At 36.6% G+C, this 24,100-nt stretch overlaps 1 protein-coding gene across 2 annotated transcripts in view; it reads left to right on the plus strand.

Annotated features, from left to right (window-relative positions):
* Window positions 1–17,614: 17,614 nt before the first annotated feature.
* The window catches only part of FGFR2 (fibroblast growth factor receptor 2), a 152,139-nt gene continuing 145,653 nt past the window's right edge, over window positions 17,615–24,100 (plus strand). The window contains exon 1 of one of the 2 annotated variants that reach the window (XM_087932633.1): window positions 17,615–17,703. The gene's annotated coding sequence lies outside the window, so the exon portion shown is untranslated. The remainder of the gene's footprint in view (window positions 17,704–24,100) is intronic. The other variant, XM_087932619.1, reaches the window with a different exon arrangement.

Raw genomic sequence — 24,100 nt, forward strand, 5'->3', positions numbered from 1 at the left:
CAGAAACAGAGACAGAATCCCAAGATAAGGTACATAGTGGCTGAACAAACACATGAGCCAAACCAAAAGGCATTAAGAGTTATTCTCAGCACCACTCCGCTCCATTTACAGGGATAAATAGTCGCCAGCCAGTGCAATTCATTAGGAAGAATGAGGCCTCTTTGAGAATAGCCTTGCTAACCTCTGTTGTGCCTCTCTTCTGTGGGCCCTGCAGAATAGGCAGTTCCTTCTCATCCCCACTCCTTGGTTGCAACTGCAGCCCTTCTCCACCCTTTGCTTCTGAGCCTCTTGGCTGCACCGTATTTCTTACTTCCCATTATCAGCCAGACACTTGTTTGTTTCTCTCGCCCTCCTGAAGTCCCTGGTTTCTCCTCTCCTTGCCCATCTTCTCTTGCTTCAGAGTCTGCTGTATCTTCCAGATGCTCTGCTACACCCCAGTCCCAAATTCCTAAAACAGGCTCTTCCTCATGGCTTGCAACAGCTTTGGGGGTCTCCATGACATTATCCCTCTTGGCATATTCTCTTCACTAGAGATGGAGGTAAATATTAATGCTACTACCTACCTTCCCACTTGACTAATTATATCTCATAAACTTTTGTAACTGAATCATCCTTTTTAAGCATCTTAGTTTCCAACTTGTTATGAGATGGGTAGGTGAAAACTATGAATATTTTATTTTTGAGATAGGTCATAATTTGGTCAGCATAACTAAGAGAGATCAAATCAGATAAAAAGGAAAAAAGAAGTGGTAGATGTATTGAATACTAAAAACAAAATCACAGGTACAAGCAACCATTTACTAAACACACAAATAATTATGGGCATGGTTGCAGGGTTGGCACAAATGATGTGATACTTGAGTAAGATGGCATCCACTTCCATGGGGCCTTCAATTCTATTGCTAATGGGCCCCTACACCACACCTGTAGGCAATAGGTATGTATAGCAGTGGAGTATTTACTGTGTGCTCTTTCTTCCTAGAGAGGATAACTATCAGAATATGTTGAGGGTTCAGAAGGAAAACTGTCATGGCTGCCTTCCCAACATTCTGGCTTATAAGATAGATGGTTTGCGTCACTGAATTATTGCATAAACTATTATGCATGTACTATTATTGTCAAGTTTACAGACTTCTTGATACTGTGTCTATTTACCTTTGTATCATACAGATTGTATTTAAGAAAAACATGCCCTAAAACAGAAATCTCCTTATTGTCATCCATGTGGCCTAGAACCACTATAATGTTGAAGAAATGATAATTATTTTCAAAGAATCACCAAGTCCTAGTACACTTCCTTAATGAGTAATATCATGATATACTAACTATTATAAAAGGGTTTGTTTCCTGTCATCTAAACCTTAAGTGTAATGTTGACCTGATCTTTTAATGTATCATATTTAATTTAGATTGTGAATTCTCTTTCAACAAGGAGTCTAGTGCACTTTTAAGAGATTGAAACTAATAAGTAACTCTTAGGCATTTCAGGCAGAGAGTAGATGCTTTTATGTTCTTCATTACCTCAAAGCTCTTAGTTTCTCAAACTCATTTAAAGATAAGTATTACTTAATGAAGAATAATCTTCTGAAGGAGATTATAAGAGCAGCTACTAGAATCAGAATGGAAGTACTGTTCCTTACATTTGAAATTTATGTAATAGTTATTCTATCTCAAGTTTTTGGTAGTTTTATTTATCGCAGTGATAATAGTGAAAAATTAGTGATAAACAGAAATATAATATTGTAAATTAAATCAGCAGAGTTTTTTAAAAAAAATATTATTCAAAATAATGGATGATTAAGACAAATGTCTGTGTTAATTTAATAACTGAACCAAATATACCTAAGTCATACAGATAAATACCTGTTGGGTGTTATTAATCATGCTGTCATTGAGAAAAACCTATCCTGTTTCCTGCTTTTATTAGAACCTTCCTTCCTTTTATCACAACGTAATTGTGTAGTGAGGTCAATAGAAATCCGCAATATTAATTACAACACACACACACACACACAATATGTGACAATCAAATGACCTATCTTTTTTTAAAACAAATTCTGTAGATAAAATGAGCAGACAAATTTGAAAATGGAATGAACCATGGTGGTTACCATGGCTGAGCCCAGCAGAAAGCCAGCAATTGTAAACCAATGGCAATGGCAATGGGAGAACTAACCGATGGTATTTTCTAGTTAGTTTGATGTGTAACAATATTTCACATGGGGCAGATAGCAAGCATTACTCAACCTCGGTTGCTTATAGAAGTCTAGCCCAGTGGTGTCAAATTCAAGGCCTGCAACCCAGATCTGGCTCATGGGTTGCTTAGTTCTGGCCCACAGGGCCACTCTGAAAACAGCAAAGGATCAGCTTGCAGTGCCTCTGTCTGCAAAAGTGGAGCTCCGATTTTGCTGGCAGAGGGTTGAAAGACACCATCATAGCTGAAAACAGAAATCAGGAGCATTCTTTCACTGGCAGAGGTGCCCCCAACATGAGTGACATCAAGCTGGCCACACCACTCCGGCCACACCACCCTGCCCACGGCCACCTTGGTCTTCCAAGGTAAAACACAATCCTGATGCAGACTTCAATGAAATTGAGTTTGACACCCCTGGTCTAGCCTTTATTTGACAAGAAATTCTATTCTCCCATAAATTTTATTTTTCCCATTTTCTCTGTGACAGTGTACCAATTGTTCTGGTAAATAGGGATAGTTGGACCATATGATCTTTTTGACAGGGAGAACTGATTCTAAGCCTTGTCTATAAGTGAGAAGCTTGATGAGAAGATTGGAAGGAATGAGAAAATTGGAAGGAAACAAGAAGACAGATCCCAAGAAACTAAATCCACAGTGTTCACTTGGCCATTTTGGTTTCAGTTTGAAATCCTTATTGTTGGTCAGCAGAAGAAATGGCCTCTAGTACTGCTCACAATAAACAAAGTGAGACAATGGCATTTAGAAGACGGAGTGGCCTTGTACCAGGGCTAGTTGTAGCTGCTGAAACAAAGGATTGATTGAGATAATTTGGATGACTTTTGAAAACATAGCTGACAAAGGCTAAGAGAATAAAATACTAGCAAGACTGGAAGTTGGATAGAAGAGCAGAGAGCATACAAGCCCTGGGTTTTTCTGCCACTGATTCAATCATCAAATCTCTGCCAGATCAAATTAGACATGATAAGAATAAACATATTTAAAAGGATTGTCCACAAACAGATTACAAAAATGGATGGCAACAAAGCTTGCAATTTCCTGTGTTTTAGTTCTCTACAGTCTGTTCCCATGACCATTTTCCTTTCGAGGATTTTTGAGATTGGAAAAGTCTCCAGCAAAAAAATGCTCCTAGATATGAATCAGAAAGGGTAATTTAAGAAAGGATTCAGTGCATGTCCAAAGCAGATCCCTTTGGCTCTAAAAACTGTTATGTTCTTTATCTAATGAAGTAGATCCATGTTTAGATGATGGGACTGCTGACATTTCTTAATTTGACTATAATGATATAAGGGATTGTTAACCCATCAGATTGAATCTGCATGCCTTTTAAAACTGGAAAATAATTATTATTTTATTTTTGTTTGATAAGATGCTGTGAAAAATGAAACTTCAGAATTCATCTATGTCAGTAATTTGTGAGATCTTGGATGTTGCTAACTCACAATTCCCAGGAGTATTAACTACTATGGCTAATGGAGATAGTTGCTGAGAATTGTAGTTTAGCAACATATGGAAAACCCATAATTATTGCTAGTGAGATAAAGAGTGGTGTGGATTGTGATGGGCACTGGTGGGATTCAATTTCTTTTACTACCGATTCTGTGAGCGTAGATTGGTGGGCATGGCAGGGAAAGGATACTGTAAAATCTCCAGTCAGAGGTGGTATTTGCCGGTTCTCCGAACTACTCAAAGTTTCAGCTACTGTTTCTCCAAAACTGGTCAGAACCTGCGGAATACCACCTCTAGTGGTGGGCAACAGGATATTATCATGAAGCAACTCATAGAGAAAATTTGTGCCAAGTTTGAATGAAGCTATCTTAGACTTTATGATGTATCCATAGCTGCTCTAAATTGTAGTACTTGTTTTCATACTTCAGGATTCTGCCACTAGTCTATATTTAGTTTTAAGTTGGGAATGTTAAACAATCTACACAGTTAGTAGTAGTAATTGCAATCTAATCCTTACCTGCATTGCCCTATAGCTTAACCTGCTTGGTTAAGTTGGTGCAAAGCTTGTGGATTTCAAAGTCATATTATCTTGACTCTAGAACAGTGGTTGCCAACCGGTGGGCCGCAGCCCACAAGTGGTCCGCAAGAAAATTTTGGTGATCTACAGAGAAATGTCACCCCCAGAGGGTAAAAGTTGCTGGTTTTTTTAAATAAAAAATTCAATATTTACATACATGGTGTGTTGTGAGTTAATTCTGTGAGTTTTCTTGCTAGCAAATTTTATGGGTTTGCTTGCAAGCAAATTTTATGTGACAGACTCAGGTAGCCAATCTCACAGATCTCTGAATGAATCTGTGATTCTGTGAGCAACTCAATCTGCCTGTCTGCTTTGCCTGGTTTTGGGTAAAATTTGCTCTTATTTTACAAAAAATTCAACATTTACATAAATGTTTATAATATTTACATATAAGCCATGCCCAGACAGTCACATGACCACCAAGTCACACCCAGGATGGGATTCTACCAGTTCACACCTATTCACTAGAACCGGTTGTTAACATTCTAAGCAGTTCGGAGAACTGGTTGTTAGAAGAAATTACTGGCCTAATCCTGTAAGGAAGGCAGAAAGGAAACATTCTGGTGTTGCTTACAGAAGCTGCCTCTCTGTTAACCCTTTTTACATTCTTGGCAAGGCTAGAGTTCCTGTCTCTGGAACTTCTCTGGAGTTTCTCCCCCCCCCTTTGCTGGTACTTTGCTTGTATGGAGTGACCATTGAAAAAAGTGACTTATGATCGTTTTTAACATTTACGACTGTTGCAGCATCCCTACAGTCACGAGAGGCCAGGTGAGGAGATACATGCCTCAATGTGAGTGATGTTGAGTTGGCCACACCCACCCAGTCACATGACCACCAAGCCATGTCCACCCAGTCACATGACCACCAAGCCACGCCCAATAACCAGTTGTTAAGACATTTGAATCCCACCCTTGCCTCTGTGTATTCGTGTGTGTGTGTGTGTGTGTGTGTTTGTAGGAGAGATAGAGAGATAGAGGGAGAAAGAGAGGTTAGATCAGATCTCTCTCTCTCTCTCCCACCAATGTCAGCAAGCCACCATCAGTCAAAATTCATATTAGTGGTCCCCGGGATCTAAAATTATGAGTTTGGTGGTCTCTGAGGTCCAAAAGGTTGGCGACCCCTAGTCTAGAAAATGTCTCTATGGGGAAAGAAGGCCAAAGTTGTATAGTCTGTATTATTTCCCTTCTTGTCAAAATGTCATATAATCTTGAAGATTTTTTAAAAAAATCTCATTTTGAGTTGCATAATCTAAGTTGCATAATAGGTCTGGCAGCGTGAATTCTAATGCGAAAGATGTACATACCATTCTAAACCTATCAAGCGTTAGTTCAATAGAATGTGTGCCAAAATGTATCTTATTCTTTACTAGGCATCCACAGCTCTGTTTATACTTCCATTTCTTTCCACAAGTCAAACTGGCATGTTATCTGATCCACATACCTCCTTATAAAAGAATTCTGTGCTTCAGTTCAGGTGAAAGCATTTGTGTTTTATAAGTTTGTGTTGGCTGTTTGAGCTGGGGGATTCTCCAGGAAACACAACACAACGAAACAGAAAGACTGGTTCAGGCTGGGTCTATTTTCACTGATCCATCTGAAAATATTTTAATAGCATCACTGTTTTGTACAGCACATTTTACTGATAGTGCTTGACTTCACCAGGCACGGGAATAAATATTGATAAATGTAGCGATCAATAATTGCTTTGTTCTGTTTTTGAGTTGCAACACAAAGAAAAGGATGACAGGTTTTTTAAAGAAATAATTATGGAATAATTATTAAGGAATAATTATAAAAACTCAGCTTACTTTTAGTCAAAGACAGAACCGCACAAACTTGAGACAGCTAGTAACTCTGCATAGCTTTATTGTAAACAACGTTGTCATATATATGCAGTACATAGAATTAGCATTCTCTGGGTCTCCAGATTTTAAATGCTTGCCTCTTTCTCCTGCCATTTTGAGTTAATGATCTCTTCCATTTTGTCTTCTCCTCCTATAGAGAACTTCTTCCAAGATTAGATAACCATTCTTTGTGGCCTGACAAACTTTGGTTTCTGTCATATTAGCTTTAATTCTTACATACAAGTTTCTTTAATTGCAATTTTCTCCCTTCAGGCTACAACAAATGATAGTTAAGAGGAACATGACACTCTTTCATATTTTATTGGGTGTTAAGATCACTATATGAAAGATGAAACTCTGCTAAAACTTTTCTTTGCATTTTATCTAATCATTTTAATTCAATTTTTATGGTAAAGAAAATGCCCTTGATTTTTTTTAAAAAATATGGAATTTTGATGAAAAGATAATGAGTGTAGGTTCTTATATTTATTTACCTGGGTTATGCAATGACTCAGAGGTGGTTTGAGTGTTCTGTCTGATATTGTCAATCATTTTTTTCTACTAGTTTTCAATTAAATTCCAAAAAACATAACAATCGCAGCTTTTTAAAAACCAGTGAATGACTTTTTTTTTTTTCAAAATAGGAAAATTGGTTCAGGAAATGAGATTTGGTAAGAATGAAAATCTAAATATCAGGAAAGTGTAGCACTCTTTTCCATTTTGCAAAATAAAATGGGCTTGGAAAATCCTAAAGAAAAGAGTGGAAACACACTGAGAATGAAGTAGAAAAACAGGAACATTTTTCTGAGGGAAAGACAATTTTGAAGAAACTGCAGAAGATTTTCAGTAGCATTAAGTATTAAATATTACACAACGGTATGCATTTATTTCTGTTTCAATAAAGTGCATGTACCAAGGTATTATGGCTTGTTGAATAAAAAAAGAAAAAAAGTTTTATAATGTTTTAAATTAGCAAACCTAGCCTAAATCTTTTAGCATTAGGAAGGAATAAATAATGCCAAAGTATTTTACTTACATTGGTTATAAGACTTACATACACATTCATGCAATATTAGAATTGGTTCATTAAAAGAATTACCTACTTTAATCACTTCTTCAGAAATAATAGGATTAAACTTTTTCCAACTAACCAAGGCTATTCTTATTGTTTCCTGTTCCTGGTTAGTCCAATACCAAGCAAATCCAAGCTACTTTGTTCTACAGATGCTCTATTCACAGAGGCCAAATAAATCGTTCTGAGAGCCATCCTTCCCTAACAATTAATGGGTTACCTGAAAAAGGGTTGCTGGATGGCTCTCTGTTGACAAACTGAAAAAGCAGAGAAATAATTATGTTTTCCTTCTCTTATCACCACGGGTTGGTCAGACAGGTCCACTGTTTTCTTTCAATGTCATTATAGTCATATCTGCTTCGAGAATGCCTTGGAAAGTCAAGAAATTCTCCCCTCCTGCCCCACCTCCTAGGACAACCATGACCTGGATGACTGAAAATCTCCATAGACAGACTGATGCACCATGTAATGCTTCATAGAACAATCTGATCTAAGGTCTTTATCATCTATCCATTCCATGCCAAAAATGTTACATGTCTATAAAGTTAGCAGGAATCAATCTCAGATCAGAAGATACTAATTGTAAGTTTAAAATTTGTGATATATTATTAATGGATGGAGAGTTGAAGTCTGGGGAATCCTATTCTGAAGAAATATGTTTGCAAATATTGGCTTCCAAAGGTAGGAAAAAAACCATTTTGATTTCAGGTTCAGCATTACCCTTGGTTTAATACATTAGATATTAGAGAAACTCTCCTCTCATATTGGGTGATGCTTCTTAGAAAGAGTGTTGATGGGTTGATATTAATATGTTGCAGAAAGAAACAGTTGTCTGAAATAAAGAGCCAACTTTCCTGAAATGGCATAGGGCTAGATTTCAAACTGGATTTATTTGAGGGCTGGATCAGCATTGTAGTTCTCCTCCATGGGCTGGCAGGGGAAAGGGGAGAGATGAAATAAACCAGGCTGGAAATAGCAAAGGTGGTGCCCATGGTGCCTCTGCCATCACACCTCCCCCCCCCCCTGTTCCCTGTTTTCAGCCTGGATGGCCTGCAGCATCCTGCCTGCCAAAATGTGGTGCAGGGAGACCATGAATGCATCTCATGCAGAGGTGGTATTCAGCAGGTTCTGACTAGTTCTGGAGAACTGATAGTGGAAATTTTGAGTAGTTTGGAGAACCAGCAAATATCACCTCTGACTGGAGATTTTACAGCATCCTTCCCTTGCCACGCCCACCAAGCCATGCCCACAGAACCGGTAGCAAAAAATTTTTTGAATCCCACCACTGATCCCATGCCCTTTTTTGGCTTGAATGGTCTCCTGCAGTACTTTGCTGGCAGAGTGCTGCACGAGGCCGTCCAGGCGGAAAACAGGGAATGGGGAGGGGGCTGGCAGAGGCACCTTGGGCTGGTCCTTTGCTATTTCCAGGCTGGCCCCGTGGTCCAGATTTAAGCACAATGAGTTTGACATCCTTGGCAAAGGGTCTCTTGCTTGAGCAGGGATTGGACTAGAAAGTATCTCCAAGGTCCCTTCCAGCTCTATTTTGATTGATTGATTGAATTTGAAGGAGGAAAGTTCTCAGACTGGGTGAATGAACCTAGAATAAGTCTTTATATTAGACCTGAGATAAATTATGTTGACCTTTGAACCTGGGGCTATAAAAATCATTAGAATCTCCTCTTCTGACATATAACAAAAAAGGAAGACATGACTATCACATCATGTTTCTCGGTTACATTTTCACCAAGTCTGATAGAAATTAAACTTTAAGATCATATTTTTCTATTAGAAACAAAACTATGCAAGCTACCTTTTGGTCTTTACTTTGGCAAAGAACTGTACATATACATACCATACTGTTTTCATAGACTAACCTAAAACAATTAGTTCTAATTGATTTTCAGGCTTTGTAATGTTGGATCTTATGCGAGTCTCCTGTTTCCAATAACAAGAAAATCCTGCCCGTTTTAAGAATAAGAACAAGAAAATGAAAGGCAACATGAAGAATTGGAAAATGCTACACTTAAGGTCTTTTGCATATTACAATGCATAGCATCATTAAAAGGGAAGGAAAGGGTATCAACTTCCTCTTACTCAAATACATCTTTTTGGAGTTTGGAGCCATTTTGTATGAAAACACTTATTATTAGATGTCTGGTCTGGTTTGTTAGAATTGAGCTGTAATCAGGGAGACAAAGGCTCAGTTGAGATTTCTTCCGAAGTAAAATCTCTAAAGCAATGCCAATTCAGATTCACTTATAGGAAGCCAGTGAAATCAATTTGGTATAGGCATGACCAACAGTAATTTTTAATAAAAGGACAGAGATTCATATATTTCTGTTGCAAAAGATTGACTCCTAAATGCACAAAAAGGTGAAAAATGCTGTGTAGTTCATTTTCCATTCTACATGGTCACTTTCTAACAGTGATCAGCAAGCAAGATTGCTGAGAAGTGTGAGCTTTACTTCATTCTTCCCCACCAGAAGCATTTTACTATCCCGTTTTGGTCGCCATGATGTAAAAAAAGATATTGAGACTCTGGAAAGAGTGCAGAGAAGAGCAACCAAGATGATTAGGGGCCTGGAAGCTAAAACATACAGTATAAAGAGCTGGAATTGGGTATGTCTCTCATTTGATGAAAAGAAGGATTAAGGGTGACTTGACTTGATAGCGGTGTTCCAATATCTCAGGGTTTCCACAAAGAAGAAGGAGTCTAGCTATTCTCCAAGCATAAGAAGCAATGGATGGAAACTAATCAAGAAGAGAAGCAATCTAGTACCAAGAAGGAATTTCCTGACAGTTAAAAACAATTAATCAGTGGAACAACTTGCTTCCAGAAGTAGTTAATGCTCCAACACTGGAGGTTTTTATGAAGAGATCGGATAACAATTTGTCTGAAATGGTATAGGGTTTCCTGCCTAAGCAGGGGATTGGACTAGAAGACCTCCAAGGTCCTTTCCAACTTTGTTATTCTATTCTATTCTATTCTATTCTATTCTATTCTATTCTATTCTATTCTATTCTATTCTATTCTATTCTATTCTACTCTACTCTACTCTACTCTACTCTACTCTACTCTACTCTATTTTATCCTTGAAATAAATGTTCTGTAACCATATCTACCCAGCATTTTATAGCTCAGTGATGAGATAAGTTATTAACATTTCTTTCTCTCTCTAGAAGTGGAATTAAGATGGGATGAAGTTATGGAATGGAGGGGAGATGACCAGTGAGAGTGATGGGGACTGCAACAAACAAGTTCAACATTAAAGGAGAATATTTGTAACTCAGAGTTGGAATGAAGGTCCTTGGTGCTCCATGAGCTTGCTTGTTTCATTGCAGATTTTTAATTACCCTAACTTTAGGGTGATGTTAGGGTAATGAAACTTCTGCAAGAAATCAAGCAAGCTCAGAGAGAACTAAGGACTCCTCAAGTTCAACATTACTACCCAGTAGCCTAGGGTTCCTAAGACCATTATGAGATGAGAAAAAGATACTTAGCCATAGGAATTTGAAGAATCATACAGAAAGTATGCACTCTTTTCATGTCTGCTTGGGTTACCAGATATACCAAACCTGTTACTATCATTTTAATTAACAGGAAAATATAGATAAAATGCTATACTATCCTTGATATTAGAATTTATGTTAAAACTGAAACCTTGAACACTTTAATAACACTTTCCTAAATCATTTTGAAAATATATATCAAGTTTTAATTTGGCATTCATTTTGATGATGGGTATTATTGTTTTTAATTTTTTTAAAAATATTATTATTATCTTTATTTATAATTACTTATAATTACCAAGATGTGTTTTATCACATTTCTCCCCTGAATTATGCTTTTTGTTTCTATATACTTCTCCCACTCTTAAGATCCTTTTTTCATTTATGCACCACAACAGGCTCTAAAGGTTTTTTTTACTTCATATTAATTATTAAAGCAGCCATTCATTGCTTTCCTCTGGACCTGCTTCTGCTTGTGTAGATGCTATTTATTTATTTTTTAAAAAAATATTTCACTATGTTTATTTATATCCCACCTTTATTGTTTTACTCAAGGCAGAAAACATATCTAATACTTCTTCCCATTTTCCCCACATCAATAATCCTATGATTATTGGGCTGAGAGAAAGTGATTGGCCCAAGGCAGGACTAGAAATTGCAGCCTTCTGGTTTCTAGCCTGGAGCCTTAACTTCTAATTATCTTATTTATACGTATGTCAAAGCTCTTTTAAATTAAATCTTTACTTTTGGTATGATTGTAATGTATATACCTTTTGATACGATTGTAATGCATGCATATAACTTTCCACTGTGTCATCCTAATCACTGTGTCATTCTAATCAACGCAGCTATCTGAAGAACCTGAATGGGTGGAATGCTGGCCCTCTGGGATTGTGCTTCTGAAGAATGATTCAGTACACATGTGTATGCAGATTAGAATGGTATTCAGCAGGTTCTGACCAGTTCTGGAGAACCGGTAGCAGAAATTTTGAGTAGTTCGGAGAACCGGCAAATACCACCTCTGACTAGAGATTTTACAGTATTCTTCCCCTGCCACCCCCACCAAGCCACCCCCACAAAACCAGTAGTAAAAAAAATTGAATCCCACTGTTGAAAGGCTGTCAAAATGCCTTTCTTCTGAGGATTCGATTTTCCCGCTGGGAGAGCTCCAGTGCAAGGATATGGACAACTGCTTGAAAGCTGGATCTTTTTATTTTTTCAGGAAGGCAAGAGATAGCAAGAAGTCTGCGTTCCTGGGCTAGCTACCTTTGTATGGTTAAGTCCCTGATTTTTATACCTTTTTTTCTCCTTTTGTGTGTGAGTGCTTGTGTTTGTATTTCTTAATGTTTTAAATCCTGTCAGGGGTTGTCTTCATTTCCACTGGAGGGTAAACTCCGTGGGGTGCAGAAGGCAAACTTTGCGGGGTGGTTTGATTGGATTATCGGTTTCGTCCTAATCTTTTTTAGCTTAATGGTTTCTTATATTGGTTTTGTGGCATCTCCTGTCTGTCCCCTTTGCAATATATTTTGTGTTTTTTGTCTGTTTGTTTTGCTGATTTGGCATGTCTTGTGTTTGTAAAGGTTTTCTTTTCTTGTTTCCCTAGTTTTCTTAATTATTTGGGCTTTTGTCTTAGGGGCTTCTTTAATACCTTTTTATTTGATTTCTTTTCCTATGCAAGTTTGTTTTATGGCTGGCTTGATGTTCCCTTTGGGCTTTTCCTGCTTGGGTGACACCACTGTCCTCGTGAAGTTCCCTTTCCACACCACCACTGATGCATATGTGTGCATGTGCAATCCATACACACACACTCATATAAATAATGAATTTCACAACTGTATACTGTATAACTGTATATTGAAAGTATACATTATTTCTTAATAAACCAACTCTTCCTTCCTTACTGTATTTCAGTAGAAAGGAATTTTGCTGAGAACCTAGCTTTGCTTATCCTCCTAATTCTGCTACTATGGTAGATAGGCCCAATATCAATTAATATATGTCTCTGTGATCTAATTGTCAGAAATGGGGCTTTTGAGTGGGTGTAACACAGCTACTTAGCTGGAAGATAGGAAAAGGCAGTCTTCATTTATCTGTAATTCACAACTGCCTTTGTCTGTTCTTCAGGAGAGGAAACAGAATTTGGCCTGACAGAATCAGTGGGATTACTTATTCTATGGAAATGAATATAAGTACTATAGACTGAATCAGTTGCTATTCTGGGATAATCTCTGGGCAGTGAGGAACCTCAAGAATATTGAAGGGATAGAAATAGAAATAGTGAAATTAGGCAAACTCTTCTACTGACGTTTTCATTTCCTATGAAAATGTACCATTTCCTATGAAAATGTAGAAAAAGTCTTATTTCATTCTGTATTAAAAAATCATTTGCAATTTTAAAAAATGGGCTGATTTAATAGGGTGTACAAGTGAAAAGCCTCTTAGAGTAGCCCTGAATCAGGATCCTAGTTTTGATGAGTTTGATTTTATCATTGTTGTGAGCCATCCACAGGGATATTTTACCAAATTGGTGGCCCTGTAACCAAATAAATAAATATTTCAAATAAATAAATAAATACGTACATACATACGTACATGCATACATACATACAGTTCAAGCTATATACTATTCACATTGATTAGAACAGTGATGTGAAGTCATTCATGCATGAGCTACATTGACTCCTGTACTACTTACATATGCTGTCCTCAGTTGATCATTTTGTAATAGGAAAAATCCAAAAGATCTTAGTTAAAGGTCTACAAACTAACAAATTTAAAGAAAATGAATTTGACAATGAATAAGCTAAGCAGTCATTAAGATAAACGAACATGAATAATAATATAGCCTGAGAAAAATCTATTGTAAGACAACATTTGAACACTAACAACAAAATTAGAAAGCAGCAACAGTACACTTGGCACCTTTGCACAGCAGGCAAGATTCCAGAATTGTCACTGCCAATGCCTAGCCTAGTGTTCATCAGCTATATTATTGCTGCACTTATATCTATAATTTTAGGTGTTTGTGTTGCTGTATAATGTTTCTGTCCCAAAGGTTTTAATAAAAGTTTGTTGTCATTGTTAGCCTAGTGTTCCCAGATTTGCTACTACATCAGTACAATATAGATCATTAAAATCAGGTGAGATTCAGTTATATGGAATGCCTTGTAGCCCTGCTTGGAAAGTTATTATCTATAGAAGTGAAGCATCTCTAAACCCTTCCCAAGAAATCATGGACCCTACTAGACTTCATTTTGCAAAGAGTTCCTCAAACTGAAAATAGTCCTGGGAACTCTCCAAAGTTAATTACCAATGAAGTAAGACAAAGATGAATAGTGAGTTATTTCATCATGATAATGTGGAAAGAATGGAAAGTGAGACAAGGTTGAAAAAAAATGGAGAATTTAAGAAAGTTGGATGTTTGAAAGACCAAATTACATAATGCAGTAGTGAAAAGATGTTTCTCTTCTGTTAATGAAGCTAACCAAGTAGTACTATTTTCTGTTTTGAAAAAAACAGAACACAATCCTTGCAGCAATATTCAAAACAGGAAATGAGGTGATACAGAAATAAAACTTGAGAATGTATAATCTTTCACTGTAGGCCTAACCAAGGCCTGTCAAACTTGTGGCCTGTGGGCCGGATGTGTCATGTGCTGGCCACGCTCAGATCCATTTTGGCAAAGGGTAAAAAAGTCGGAATATGTCAGGTGATGCTGCCATGAGGATGCGAGTTTGACACCCTTGGCCTTTATCAAAGGAAACCCAAGCAAGTCCTTCAAGACATCAAAATAGGATTTTCAAGAGTTTGTTTTGCTTTCAAAATTTTCAACTCTACTAGATATAACCAGGAAGTGCTGTTTGCAGTTTGTAAGAAGGCCTGAAAATGCCACAAATGAAAAAATAAATGGTTCAAACTCTTTGCCTTTGGTGCACAGGAACTGTTAGGATGCAACTTTTTAACTTATGCACTGTGGAAAAGATATTTATAAATTTATTGTTTGACTCATATCTCAGACATAGACCTGACCTGTTCTGTGTTCGACATGTTATAAAAGGTGTCCCTTGTTGTTTACTCTAAGGATCTCTGTAAAATATTCCATGAAATATTGGAATTGGACCTCCCAATTGCTTTCTATCTGTCCATTTTTCAAATGCATTTTTCAGTTTTTCTGGTTGAATAATGAGGTACCATTATCCTTATGTGTTTTACCTGTGCTTGTTTTAGTCTTCAGGGTAACACAAAGTGTGAATGAAGAGAGAGAAAAATCAAGAACACTTACTTAGTAATGCTGTTTCTGCTACACTAAAATCCATCTATCCTTCCTTCCTTCCTTCCTTCCTCCCTCCCTCCCTCCCTCCCTTTTTCTATGAATATACAATGCATATGCATGATCAAATCAAGAATAATAAAAACATCCCAGGTTGCTATTAGAAAATGACATTGGATTAACATTCTTTTCATGTGGCTGCAAGGAAGGAAGAATAAAGACCCCCATGAAAAAAACAACTGCCTGCAATTGTTGCTAAAAGAATTCATTGAAAGCCACAATGCATTTTGGATGGCAATTGGATCCTATTTCAGCCTTGGAGTTCAGACACATGTTGTGACAGCCTGTGGCAGATACGCCAAGATCTTGTTCTATAAATCACATTTTGAGCAAATAAAGTAGCAGCAGTGGCGGCAGTTGGTGGCTCTTTTTCTTGGCCATTTCTCTAGGATGAGGGTAGCCACTTAACCTGGCATCAGTAGGAGTTAAGGAGAATCCATGTGGCTTGTGAAAATTCCAGCTCTTCTCCTCCTTGTTAACTAAGTGCATGTGAAGACTTCCTTAAAAAATAAAAAGAATTCCTGTGGTACTATGCCGCAATGCAACTATGGGGATTTAATAGAATGCTGTTTTCATTTAGTTTTCTGGCAGCATTTTTAACATATATATTTTTTGCCTCACAGATCAGTCCCATCGGTGGGAATGGAAATAGCACCAGTTTAAAAGAGGAGGAAAGCAAATATGAGGAAAACATTATTAGTCTTATCATCTTATCTGCTTTTTGCTGCAAGCACTTTGACAGATATGAGAAGATAATACATCCACTGATATTTATTTATTTATTTATTTATTTATTTTGATTCGTCAATCGCTTACAAGATAATAGGTATAATATATACATAGTTATGAATACATGAAATGGGTACATATAAGAAAAATTAAAGAAACAATTGAAGACTAGTTGCATTATAAAATTACAGGCAAGGAGAGGGATTGTTTCTCCAGGGGGCTTTAGCTTATCAATAAAGCTTTTCAAAGATAGGACAGATTTGGTTTTCAACCACAGATTGCCCTCAGACAAATTGCTGGAGAGATAACAGGAGCATACAATAGGATTTGTTTTACTAGAATGGTTGTAAGTACAATAAAGGAGAATATTTGTAGCTCAGGATTGAAGTGAAGAGTCCTTGCTGCTTTCTGAGCTTGGTTGTTTTCTTGCAGACATTTCGTTACCAAACTAGGTTAACACCATCAGCTAGCACTGATGATGTTACCTAGTTTGGGTAAAGAAATGTCTGCAAGTAAATAACCAAGGTCAGAGAGCGCCAAGGACCTCTCATGTTTATAATTGTCTGGCAAAATTTTGGAATAAAAGGTTGGATGAATTATCACCCTGTGTTGAATATGAGTGAAGGGAAGAATAAACCATCTAGCAAGTATCCTTCCACTGAAAGTTTTATTCAGTCACAAGAGCAAGTTGAAAAATAGTTTTTCCCTGTGACTTGCACACTCAAATATATTTTCCACCTCCTAATCCAGGAAAGATCAATATGTGTTAGTTTAAATAATTAAATGAATGTGTGTCTTTATACAAAGTAATAAAATTAATATGTATGAGATTAGATGTAATTTAAGACAGATTTATGATTGCCACCAAAGCCATGAAAATTTGAGTGTTTCAGACAGGGTAACTTCATCATTATGCTAGCTGGCCCAAGATCTAAGGTTGTGGGCTTTTCATATTACCTCTATTTTATTAGGTAATAAGATTGGTCACATATTGTATATGACAGCTGAACAAAGAGATGGAGTTTCTTTAGATTGTATTGTTTTATTAGTTCCCTTTACACTTGAGCCATCAAAGAAAGAAACAAAAAACAAAAGAAATGTAGTTATGTATTGCACAAATGGGAAATGGGGTTGCTATTATTGATTACTTAAAAAAATGCTTAATGAGAATCCTATGTAGGTTGGGATAAGCAAAGTACTTTTTCCTCTTCCTCCTTCTTGACATAATGTTATAGTTATCACAACTGATGATAGTAAGACACCTAGTCCATCTCCTATTAAAGACATGACTCCTAGTATGGATAATTACCCAAGGGGATAATTTTTCCATGTCCTGGAAGTAATTGCAAAATAATTTGTAATTGTTTGTGAGTCAAGGATCCAGTTTGGAACTGCTGCTGCTGCTCATATCCTTGTGTAAAACACAAAGTCTGGGGGCTTTGGGTGTATAATGGCATTATTTGAGATAGAAAAATGGGCATTTGGGTCACTGTTGCAACTGGGAACCACTGAGTTAAATCATTAAATGCTTGTGAGATCCAGGTGACCACATAATAATCCAAACATTGGAATAAAAGGTGCCTGAGCCCCAGCTTGCTGATTGCTCTGTCATAAACTTCTGCCATTGAAAAGATTCCCTTTGGGAAAGAACGTTGGATGGATCCCTGAAAATTAAATGAGTCGTAGTTTTTCGGATTACAGAAAAGAGAAGCCTCTGTCTCACGTATGATGTGTTTGGGCTCTTTGTACTTTCAAGGCATGCAGTGAGTTAACTTTGCCTTGTGATACCATTTTCGGAGATACAAGTTTGTGCCTCTGCCTCTCTGTATGAATGCCACCCACACAAAAGGGGAACGATGTCAAGCTGCAACTTGCAGAAAGTAGTGTAAGACACACCTATGCAATCACTGCCTTGCCTACTCTAGCAAATTTTCATGTTCCCGAAGTCTCTGCATGAACTGCATGAACAAATACAGGCCAGGTACTATTAAAGCTTCATTCTTTTTCAAATTATATTTATATGGGGTTTTTTTTAACTGCTAAATATATGGGAATACTGGGAGGGCATTTTAATCAATGAATTCTTTCTGTGTTCTTTGAATGGATTGAGTGGAAAAAGGACTCACATGTTTATTAGGAACAACACGGCTATTGGCAAGAGTTGGACTGCCTGATGCCTCTCTGTTTGGACTCGGTTGTTTTCAAGACAAAATACTGCTACATTTTGTTTTGTGCTTAGTTTTATTTGCAAGGATGTAGGCAGTGCAAGGATCATGTGAATTTCTTAATAAGCTGCTGCTTGGGTAAGATACAGAGGAAAAATTGTCTGTAGCTGACAGAGCACTTTAGATGTGAAACTGTGAACAAAGCATTGCCTAATTTTCATCCTAGCTTGCTTTGTGCTTGGATTTAAAAATGTTCCTTCTGTAAAATGTGTGTGTGTGTGTGTGTGTGTGTGTGAGTATGGAACAAACAGTGATGGGTATCACCAGAAGAAATAAAATCTAATTGAAAAGGTCTATAAAATAAAACAAGGCATAGATAGTGGCAAACATTCATTCTCTGTCAGTTAAAATTATTATTATTATTATTATTATTATTATTATTATTATTATTATTATTATTATTATTACACACAAAAAATGACAATGTACACAGCAAACTATGCTGGGTTTCATATCAGAAATCACTAGTTGAACATATTATTATTATTCATGTTATTTATAATATTTTAGGAAAATCTTCAATCAGCATGCAACAACAAGAAAATATATCTGATTGCACATGCAAATACGTATTTGTAGGTGCGAATACATTTATTTTTCAACTCTACTCTTTGCCATTGAATTAGACATTTCAGCATTAATTATGGTATCACTAAATTGCTTTGGGTAAGATAAATAAGATCCATGTACATTTTTATAACTATGAGTTTTCTGGTATGCAGATTTTCACAGAGCTCTTTATCTGGGTTTTATGTTTGCTTATACTACACAGGAGTGCAAATACATTGTATGTTTTAAACATTTGTTGGAACTAGCTTAATTGTTAGCATTTTTTTAGCAGAGCTTGGAAAGTATCTGCGACATATTCAAATTGACTACTATAATAAATATGAAGCAGTGTAATTGTAATCTATGTAATTCATATTCTGGTTTAATCTAGAGCTGTTCATGCAATGAGGGGGCACTTTTAAAGTTAAATCAAAGTTGACATTTGTAAAGACACCAGGAGGTCTTCTCTAGCCCTTTCTGAAAAGAATTTGAATGGTGGTGTTTAAAGTTTATCTTTAAAACCTTGTGGATTAGCAGACCTAAGATTAGCCCTTGAGGGAATACCTGCTTTTGTATCTACCTGCCTGCCTTATTTTTTTCCCCAGAGAATCTCTTCCAGGTATCCTTGCAATTTGATATAAAATCCACATAACTGCCTGGAGAATGACAAGATTTTCATTTGCAGAATCCTGACCACAGACACCAATGGCACCAAGATTCTTTCAACACTTTTAATCTTCCAAGCAGGCTTATGTAATGCTCTAACATGCTTTTATTTATTTTATTTATTTATCAAATTTAGGTACCGCCCATCTCTCAGATGTTAGCCTCAGATATGCTCAGGACGGTACAGTTAATCCAGTTCTTTAACCTGAAAATGTAAATGCAAAAATAGTTAATGAACTTGGGCAGAACTGCTGTTGTGTTATCTTTTCATCTAGCTGCAATCTGAACATAGAAAGGTACCTTTGTAAGGCTGTTGTGCTAAATATCTGCTTGCAAAAGTGTTAATAACTTAACAATTACAGTGATTTGCTTAAAAAATGTGGCAAGAAAAGTCACAAAATGAGGCAAAACCCACTTAACAAATGTTTCACTTAGCAACATAAATGTTGGGCTAAATTGTGATCGTAAGTCAAGGACTACCTGTAGTTATAATTAATAAGAGGGAAAGCTATCTTCTTGTAGCATTCCTTCAGTGCATTCCTTCCTTCTCAGGAATTTTCCGTTTGATTTTCATAAGCATCCTGTTGTTGATAGAAATATCCAAGTGGGGAAAATGACACTGGAAACATGGAGGCTGTTAGGAAAGATGGTTTAATGGTGGACAGTAGGACCACATGGCTTGAAGCTCCAAAGTGAAAAGTATGATCATATGCTTCAAGGTGAGAAGAGAATATCAAGAAGGACTGAAATGCTAAGAGTGCCTGGGTTTTATAACCTTTGTTGGGATTTGAATTGGAGCTTGTATTCTTTTTTTTTTTTGGTAAATTTTATTTGAGTTTTCACAAAGAGAAAAAAAAAATACAAATAAAACATCTTTTTTGAAAGCAGCATAATCCCGGGTTACATTTCTTCGTACAGACACAAATTCAGGTTCATGCTCATTTTTATATTGTCTTCCATATCTTATTACTATTTTACATTTTCTGCGTAGCTTCTCCCCTCTTTTAATTTTCTCAATTTTATTTTAATTATCTCATCTCAATTCAGATCATTGTATCTGTATCTTTTCAATATAACACATAACTTCCATTTGGATTCTGCTTGGTACATTCTTAAAATACACACTATATTCTTTAAAAAAAGAAAAAAATTATAAATGTATATAATTAAAACAACATTCCATTCCAATTCAACTCTATCATTAATATTAATATTCATTAAAGTCTTAACATCTTTAACATTATTTTTCAATTAAATATCATACTTCTATGGGAACAATTATAAGCTTTCCATAGTTAATTCCCGCCCTCTTCACTTTTTTTATTTTATAAAACATTAACTAATTAAAATGTTCCCGTTCCTTCCTAATTCATTTTTCTCATTTATTTTATTTCACTTATTTTATTCACAAACATTTCACTAAATTACACTATTTTATCCCTCATTTTAATCATATGTTGTTTCCAATTTTCTAAAGTTATTTCTATTACTCATATAACAATACAATCTTATGTACCTTACAGAATCCCTTTTTCAGTTAGATTTTCACCCATTATCTCTAAATAGGTCCTGTTTCTCTATATCTTGCTCCGGTCCTTTGTAACTTCTTTTCCTTTCCTTCTTCCCTCTCCCCTTTTTACCCCCTTGTCTCTCTACCTCTATTTCTCACTTTTGTATTCCCCCTTTCTGTTGCTTTCCGGTATTATACTTATTTTTTGGATTATTTTTCTTTTCTTTGGTTGTTTTTTTAAGTCTTAAATTCTCCATTCTCTTTCCCCCTTTCCTTTTTCTTCCCCACATTGAATTACTTGTTCATTAAAGATGGCTTCTTCTTTGACCCAGTCTTTTTGTTTTGCTGTCTTTTCTTGTTGTTTCTCATAGTTCCAAATTTCCATTTCTAAAAATTGAAAGACGAAGCCAAAAGAACCCTTCCCTTCTTGTGCATCTTCTTTGTACTTTTTAAGTTCCATTTTCAATTCACCCAGAAGTGGTGCCATTGTATAATTTTGTAAACAACCACCCAGTTGATTTTAGTCATTCAAATATAATAACCAAAAATCCAAAGATTACCAAATAATCAAAATACACGCAAGCTGTTTCTTTTTTGCTCTTTTTTTTCACTTTCTCTTCCTGGGGTTACTATTTAGTTGCAAAGTTTAAGTTAAAATGTATCTTTTAGAAGTCTTGTTGAAGTTTTACTGTAGATTCTTTTTAATTCCAGGCAGTCTCCTCCCTCTTCCAGATCCTGCCCTTATTCTTTTTCTTTCCCTTCCTGCTTATGAAAAAGAAAGTTTTTAATGTGCAGAAATCTTTATTATCCCTTTGGCATTTTGTTCTATTTTCAGCTTAATTGCCTATTGATGTCAAAGCGGATTTTTCCGATTTCTTATTTAAGTCTCTTAGTTGTCAGTATAGGGAAGGAGAGAGAAAGAAAAAAAAAGCCAAACCTTTCCCTTTTCACTTTCCTTCGCTGCTTCCGACTCTTCTTTGGGAGCGATGTTATTTTTTTGTAAGTTTAAGTTCCAGGGTACCTTGGTTGTTGCTTTTACAATTTAACCCGGTCAGCCAAAACTTTCACTTCTTATCTTCCTCCTGCACATTCTTTTCCGGTCAAGTTCTTCTTTGTGGTGGCCATTTCTGACCACTGCTTCAACCGCCTTCAGGAAAGGGAGTAATGGCCAGCTGAGGAGGAGAGATGTGGCTCTCCTCGACCCTGCTGGCGGTCTCCCCCCTCTTCACCACCTCTACGGGGTGGCTTAGCCCTGAAACTAGCCGGCTCGGGGTGCTCCAGCGGCAAGCCCAGACAGAAACTGCGCACGATTGTGGATTTCTGTCTGTTGCCGAAGCCCTTCAAACTGGAAGTCTAGAGCTTGTATTCTGATTGGTTTTCAGACTCCCATGGGGCCATGCACGGGCAACTCTGTAGGGTGTCCTGAGTTCCAGGCTTGGTTGAGCCTTGCTGGATGATGATGCACTGAAAAGGGCTTTTGGCAATTGCTATAGTTTTACCTGGAGATCTTTATTATGTAAAGTATTCTGGCCCAGGCCTTAATGGCCCACCCGTTAACAAAGGTGGGGGTAAGTTTCTGCTTCTAAGGTGAGTTTCTGCTCTTGAGTTTCTACTCTTTTTAGGGGAAATATTCTGCCTTTTTAATATTTCCTAGGATATTTCAATTTTCTAGGAGAGGTGTGGGTGCTAACTTCCTACACTGTCCAATACAATTTCAGATAAATTATTGAGAAGACCATCAGGTCTGGTGTAATAAGCAAAGGAAAGCACTTATCTGTTTACTTATTTACTTATTGAATGCTTGTAGTCACTCACCTCAACTTTGTGACTTTAGGGCATTCACCGTACGTACATACATACATACATACATACATGATATCATTCAAGAAAAGGAAAGACCATTATTTTAGATCCTCAGTGCTGGATGGGTAGGGTAGTCCATTTGTGATGTATGGACTTGAGATTGTCCATCTTTGACATAACAGCTTTGCAACCATCTGTTCAAAAAGTTTAGGTAAACAAAGGTTGCTTGTTTATGGTAATATATTAAAATGCTCACAACTTATGATTCACTAAGCTGAATATACCCATTAGCAATGTACTGTGTTTTAATTCCTGCGTTTAAAGTACTGTGTAGTCTCTTGCTATAGTTTGTCTTCCATTAGATCCTTTATGTCCATGGAAGAGGCTTTCAATTTCAGTCTATAGGGCATATGTTTTCTTCCCATCTCTCATCATCCCTTGAAATGGGAGAAAAATTGTTTCTTGGAAAACTCCCTCTACTGACTTATGAAATGAAGCCAGCAAAAGAGCATTAATTTGAGAGGGGAATGAGAACTCCTGTCCTCATCAGGCACTATTTCCTGGGCATAGCAATAAATACCTCTTTAGGAATATAAGCATTGAGATTAGCAGACAATTTAGGCATAAGACTTGAACAGGTAACTAATTTTATTGCAGGTCCCAAGGAAACTTAATTACAATGAAGATCCACTTTCAATTACAAGGAAGATCTACTGGCCTAAGACTCTAGTTTTCTGTCTACATAAGATCCAATGTTTAAATACTGAGTTTCTTTTTCCTTTGTTTCAAAGGAATAGTTGCCACCCTTCATCAGGGCTTGTAGATGATATCCAACATGTCTTTCTTTTATAAAATATTTTGTTTTTTGGGTCTATGCTCCCTCCCTTCTATATCAGCCTGCCAGCTCCGGTCTTCAGACTTTTAGCATTTCACATCTACATCTGAGCAAAAACCTGCAGCTTTCAATCTGATGACGAGGCAACCTTTGGCAAAAACTTGTAATGGGTTGTTTCCTCAAGCACTCTCTGAGCACTGACTGTTTCTTTAAAGTGGAATTTGTAGACCTAAAAGGCAGAAGGATTTATTTTATTGCGATCATATTTCCTACTGGGAAAATGTCATGTATTTAAGCATTTGATAAGCATCGTAATAATATGATTTACAAATATCTCACAAGGCACATGCATATGAACCATTTCTGGGAAACCAGTAAAGAATCCCAGGCCTAAAGGTGAGGCAAGGAAGTCAAAAAATATTCTGGAAGGCCATGGCATAATAATTATGTGCTGCTGCCATACTGTTATGTAGAGATGTCCATTAAAAATTCCAGAAGCTCAACTTAAAGTTAACTTTATTTATGTATTTATTAATTAAATTTATATTCTTCCCATCTTGTACAGAGATGATTCTGGACTGTTTACAAACATTAAAATTAGTACACATTACAATAATAAAGAAAAAAGTAATAAATACTGCTGAAAATTTTTATTTCTGATGCAGAAAATGCTTGTCTGAGGTATCAGTGTTATCAACTGGCCCATGCACATCCTATTGAAGTTTGTAACCAAAGCTGATCTTCCAATTGGGCAGATAAGACAACCTAAAAATGGAGGCTAAGCAGTTGA

The sequence above is a fragment of the Pseudonaja textilis genome, chromosome 4 (genome assembly GCF_049901715.1).
Source record: "Pseudonaja textilis isolate UNSWEBS1 chromosome 4, rPseTex1.2, whole genome shotgun sequence".
Lineage (NCBI taxonomy): Eukaryota > Metazoa > Chordata > Lepidosauria > Squamata > Elapidae > Pseudonaja > Pseudonaja textilis.